The sequence below is a fragment of the Henckelia pumila genome, chromosome 1 (assembly GCF_033568475.1).
Source record: "Henckelia pumila isolate YLH828 chromosome 1, ASM3356847v2, whole genome shotgun sequence".
NCBI classification, from domain to species: domain Eukaryota; kingdom Viridiplantae; phylum Streptophyta; class Magnoliopsida; order Lamiales; family Gesneriaceae; genus Henckelia; species Henckelia pumila.
Genome location: NC_133120.1, coordinates 70,519,754 through 70,525,598, shown reverse-complemented (window position 1 = coordinate 70,525,598; position 5,845 = coordinate 70,519,754).

Below are 5,845 nucleotides of genomic sequence, written 5' to 3'. Positions count from 1 at the left end.
GACCTCGTACAATTTTGTCAGAGTATCCCAAATAACTTTTGCGCTTTTTATTTCAGAGATACTTGACAAAACTTCATCCGCTATAGCCAAGTGCAAATTGGCAACAGCATTGTGATTCATCTCGTTCCACTTTTGATCGTCCGTGACATCCACCGGTCTATCTCCAATAGCTGCCAAGCAACGTTCCTTTGTTAGAATTGCTTGCACCTTCAATTTCCACAGCAAAAAATTGCTCCCATTGAACTTTTCTATCTCGTATTTTGTCGTTATCTTGACTACAAGAATCCTGTCTTATAAAATCTTCAAAAAATCTTTTCTGATGTGGAAGATCAGTCAAAGCTGCAACCACAGAGCATACTCAGAATTTTAAGAAATTTTATGCCAAGGCTTTGATACCACTTGTTGGTCCCAGGTGCAGCATTACGAGATAGAAACTATAGAAATTGAAGAATAAAATAGACACCAAGATTTACGTGGAAAACCCCCAAAAATTATTAGGGTAAAAACCACGGGCAAGATCAAAAGATTCCACTATAATATTTGGAAAATTACAACCTCTCTCTGTGTTTCCAAAGAGACACTCACTCTCTTATACAGGAGAAAACCTATCTCACAAATATATAGAAATAACTAGGGAGAGAAGAAATGCACTCAAGAACAGAAGAATGCTTGAGGCTGAGGGATGATCCGAATGAAGGGAAGAGGCACGTATTTATAGGAAGATTTTCTCTGTGTGAACACACGTTGCAAATTCAAGACTGAATTTGCTTTGATGCATGTGGTTTCCGTTTCAGAACTTCTCACCCACATATGTTGACAATGGACATGCATTAAATGCATGTACCATACCCATCAATTCTACTGACATATGAGTTTCTGAGAATACAGCCAAATCCCATATGATTCGGGTTGTTGAAAATTGCTGCATCTGTATTGCATTTTAGAAAATAGACTGGAGGAACATTCCAACGCATTAAAGGCTGCTGCCTGGTCAAACTTGGCCTTCTATGAGATACAAGCCATTGAGAAGAGAGATCCATAGCAGATCAAAATATAAAAACAGCTTGCTTACATTTGCCTTGCCAAACTACTTCGTTACGATTTTTCCAAATACTCCGCATAATTATTGCAGCTGTAGCAACAACATCTTGCTCTTTAGTACAAACAAGATTCTGCCACCAATCTTCAAGAGTTGACGCAGTCCCATAGTTACTGCCAATTGAGGTGAGGCTCCAAACATTCCTCACAAATGGACAGGAGATTAGAGCAAGCAACCCATCTTCGGCTGCTTGACGACACAGTGGGCAAGGCACCAATCTGGAACCATAATTTGACGATTTTGGAGTGCCTTCATGGTTGGCAAGTTGTTAGAAAAACTCCGCTAGATAAAGTTTCGAACTTTGGGTGGGATATTTAACTTCCAAATCAAAGGCCAATTGACTCCAACAGTGAGAGGTATTGGAGAGTTGTGCATATAAGTGTAACGTCCCAATTTCATCAAATCAAATCGGAGCGTTACTCAAACATACATACTTAAAATTTGAAAAAAAATAAAATAAAATAAAATCTTTGCGGAAGCATAATCTTCTTTATTAAAAAGAACGTATCTAAAAAAAATGCACAAAAATAGAATAGCATTTAAAATCTTTGCCAAACATGGCCATCAACATAAGATTCAAAATTTTTTTGTCTCTCATCAAATAAAAATGTTTAAAACATCTTCCATTCTAAATCATTCGCACTCATGCATTGCCCGTTGGACCGACCCCTGCCTCTTCTTCATGTCCGCCCACATAATCATCAATAAAAGCATCCACATCCTCGTTACCTACACCATTCAAGTATAGTGAGTCGAAAGACTCAGCAAGAAAATGCATAAAAAGGGTTTTCTAGCTTTAAAAGAGAAAATATTAACTTAAGCTTTTATGCAATAACATCTCGTATGTGTAACAATAACATAAAATATTTGGGGTGATGAAGTGTGAGTAGTGTGGTAACCATCATAACGAGTCATTCATAGTTTTCTGTTGATCAACAAGCATATGACATTACGCCTGTAAACTTTCATTCTTTGGATAGCCGCTTCGGAGCTCATCCCGAAGTGCATACCCCGTATATCCATCCCGTGATCCATGTTTGGATAGCCGCTCTGGAGCTCATCCCGAAGTGCATACCCCGCATAATCACCACAAGACTCATAAATCATCAAAATATTTCCATGTACCATTGCATTCATCTTAACATATCATTTCGTATCACTGTAAATCATGCTCATAAACTTCTCGTGATGCTAACATGCTTACATGCTTACAAATATTTCATGAGGAATAAATTTTCGAAAGAAGGACACATAAACATGCATTACATAGCTTGACTGACCCACGTGAGGCATTCCGTCCGTTTCGAACATCGAAAACTTGATACTTTTTCACAAACATTCTTAAAATAATTAAAATATATTACAATATCAAAATCATGATTTTAGGGACCCAAAAATACGTAAATAGGGGTGGGAAAGTCGACCCTGCGGCGCGGCCGCGCTACCTCAGTAGCGCGGGCACGCCTCCTGTACGCAAACATGCGCGGCTCAGGCGCGAGCGCGCCGTCGCGACTTCTTTTCCGAAAACTCTTACTTTTCTGCACTATTTCAAAACCCACAATACTTTGAGACATTTTTTCATCAAAAATAACATTCAACAACATCAAAACTAGGGATGAAAATGGGGCGGGTTTAAACCCGTCCCCGCATCAAACCCGCCCCGACGGGGCGGGTCCACAAGAGGGTTCGGGGCGGGTCTCGGGTTTGGCCAAACCCACCCCGGACCCGCCCCGCCAAAGTATTATATATATATATAAATTTAAAATATTCATGTATATATATAAATATAAAATATATATGTAATATTAATAATATATAATTATATTATTATACTAAATAATTAATATTTTATCCATTATTTGAATGTATAATATTATTGGATTGAAATGAATTTATTTTATTATGATATGTTTAGTATAAAAATAAATCATTATAATGTTTTTTAGCTAATAAATATTAATTAATTACAAGTTAATAAATTTAAACTTGTGAGAATAAATTTTTTTTGTCTTAAATATTATAAATCTATATTTAAAATTAAATTTAATGATATTTGTTAATTTTTAAACTTTTTATTTTTTTATTTTAATAAATTTAAAATTATTTAATTTATGGCGGGTCCAACGGGTCTAACCCGGATTGGACCCGCCGGGTTCACGAGGCGGGGCGGGGCCGATCCAAAGGGAGGCGGGGCGGGTCCCGGGTTTAGCCAAACCCACCCCAGACCCGCCCCGTTGTCATCCCTAACTTCAAAAATAACTTGTACCAACACATCAACCATTTCAAAGATTTTGAATCGAAAACCCTCATATCTACTTTTACCCAAAAATCTGATTTATTGCCTTCAAATCATTCAAAACTCAATACACATGAACCGAACATATCAGGAATGCTTCACGTATCGCAATCTAGCAACATAATCATGGATTTTCTAAAAGAAACATTCATAGATCATCAAACAAACACCTAGGATTTTACCTTAAAAATACATATATTCTTGAATGGGTTTCAAAATCAGTAAAACTTGCCTGAATCGTCTGATTGGGATTAACCTGGACGGCGGAACGATCTAGCCTTGAGAAGTCGAAGAACCCTAGCTTGAAGATCGCAGTGTTTGAGAGATATTTGAGAAAAGAAAAGGGAGCGTTCAAATGAGAGTTCAGAATAAAATTCTGAACGTTTTTCTTTTGTGACTAATGGGCTCCAACACGGCCCATTAGTTACATTTAAAATCCTTTAAAATTTTACTCTCCCACTTAATAAAAATACAATGCATCCCTATAAACTTAATTAATAATAATAATAAAAATTTTCTTAACTCAATCCAAGGCTAGGCTGGTCCCTACGACCCAAAATTAATACCAACCTGAAAACTTTAAAATCATACACCTCACATAAATTTCAGGCATTACTATAAATCACATAATTTCACATAAGAATTAAATATTCTAAATAACATGCATCAAATCATATAATTTATATCAATTAATCGTGATTAAGCTAGTGGACTTTTTGGACCTTACAATAAGTGTCTTATACACACTTTTAACATTATAACACCCTTTCTTATCCTCCCCCCAAAACCAACTATCATCATGAGGTAAAATACTTAAAGGAATGGAGATGATAAGTTGTTGATCCCTTTCTGAAAAGAGCTCCTTCAAAAGGTCCAAATCCCAATATCCGTTCTCGGTCAATCTTAAAGAGTTAACAGTTGCCAAATTCAGATCACGAGGACCTATAGTTTCAGCATAAGGATTTATTGAATCTGGTAACCATGGATCATTCCAAATGTTTGTTTGAAGTCCCGATCCAATTCTTTTGCGAGCACCACGTTTTATTAGATCTTGAGTAGCTAAGATACTTCGCCATACATAACTTGGGTTGGTTCCAATCCTCGCATTAAAGAAATTCCCATGAGGATAGTATCGAGCCTTTAGTACTTGTGAGTTTGTTTTTGTTAATCGATCAACGAACCAAGTTGCTCATACTTTGGCTAGGGCAGTAGGTTCTATGTCTGGTCTGAAGGGTCGTATCTATCCTCCCCCTTGCGTTATTTCTGATGCAATTTTGGTTGACTCTTTTTAATGAATCATTCCTTCAAAAAAAAAAAAAAAAGGTTATGAGTTATAGAATGAGTTTTTAATGTGGTTTAATTGGGTGCAATAGGAAAATTTCACCCTACAATCCGAAACCAGTTTAATGCGGTATGAAGGACGATATGGTCTAGTAATATACACACCTAGTACTCATCTGATAGCCAACGAATGTGAGTTCCACAGTTAATTTATTTTAAAAAAACGGATTGTTCTTTTGCTTAAATATGTGAGTGTGTGTGTCTAAAGGAGTTTCAAAATTAAACTCGATTCGTCAACTCGAAGAATTCGAAGAATATCGTGTTTGTAAGGGATATCATGGTTCATAAAAATTATCAGAATCAGATGTTGTCACTAGGTGTTGACAACATCTTCAATAACACCTTGATTAACATGCATCAGAATTTTTGAAAGCATGAATAAAATAAATAACCAACCAAATAAATCAGACTCAAATATTTAAGCAAGAGTATAAAATACTCTTGCAGCGCCTCAGGGCAAAACTTTCACTAGAAAATAATCAAAGAGTTTTACAAACCCTAAAACTAGTGAATTATTGTAAAAATCAATTTTCTCAAAACATGTGAGAAAATAAAAATAAAAACAACTCCCTTAAAAGTCTACTGAAAGTAGAACAAGAAAACCCAAGATAGGAGTTGATCCTTGATGCCAATATACGAGAGCAACACAGCTTCGATCACCAATCTTCAGTGCTCTCAAACCTTCAAGGCATCAAAGGAAATCACGAAAAGCAAAACGATAAAACCAAAAGGAATTGATCCTGGCCGAAATTCGAGAACCACAAAAGGTCTTTTGATCAACACTCTTGCAAGTGTAATCTTCAAGTGTTCTCGAAAAGCTTTACGGAAATACAGAAAACTCCAATCTTCTTATGTAATTCAGAGCTCTTGATTTCTCATGAATGAGTCTCTGAATTTTCGACGTGAAACTCTCTCTTGTGTAGTATATGTGTTTCTCTGCTCTCGCTCGCTCTATTCTGCACTACGTTCTGCACACCATGCTTTTCGATCTGCTCTTCTATTTATTCAACGTGAATGTCTTCCAATTTTATCTCCAAAAAGGGCTTGATCTTGTTTTCTTAATTCAAACTTGAATCTACATTGATAAGAAAACAAAGATAAGTTAGGAT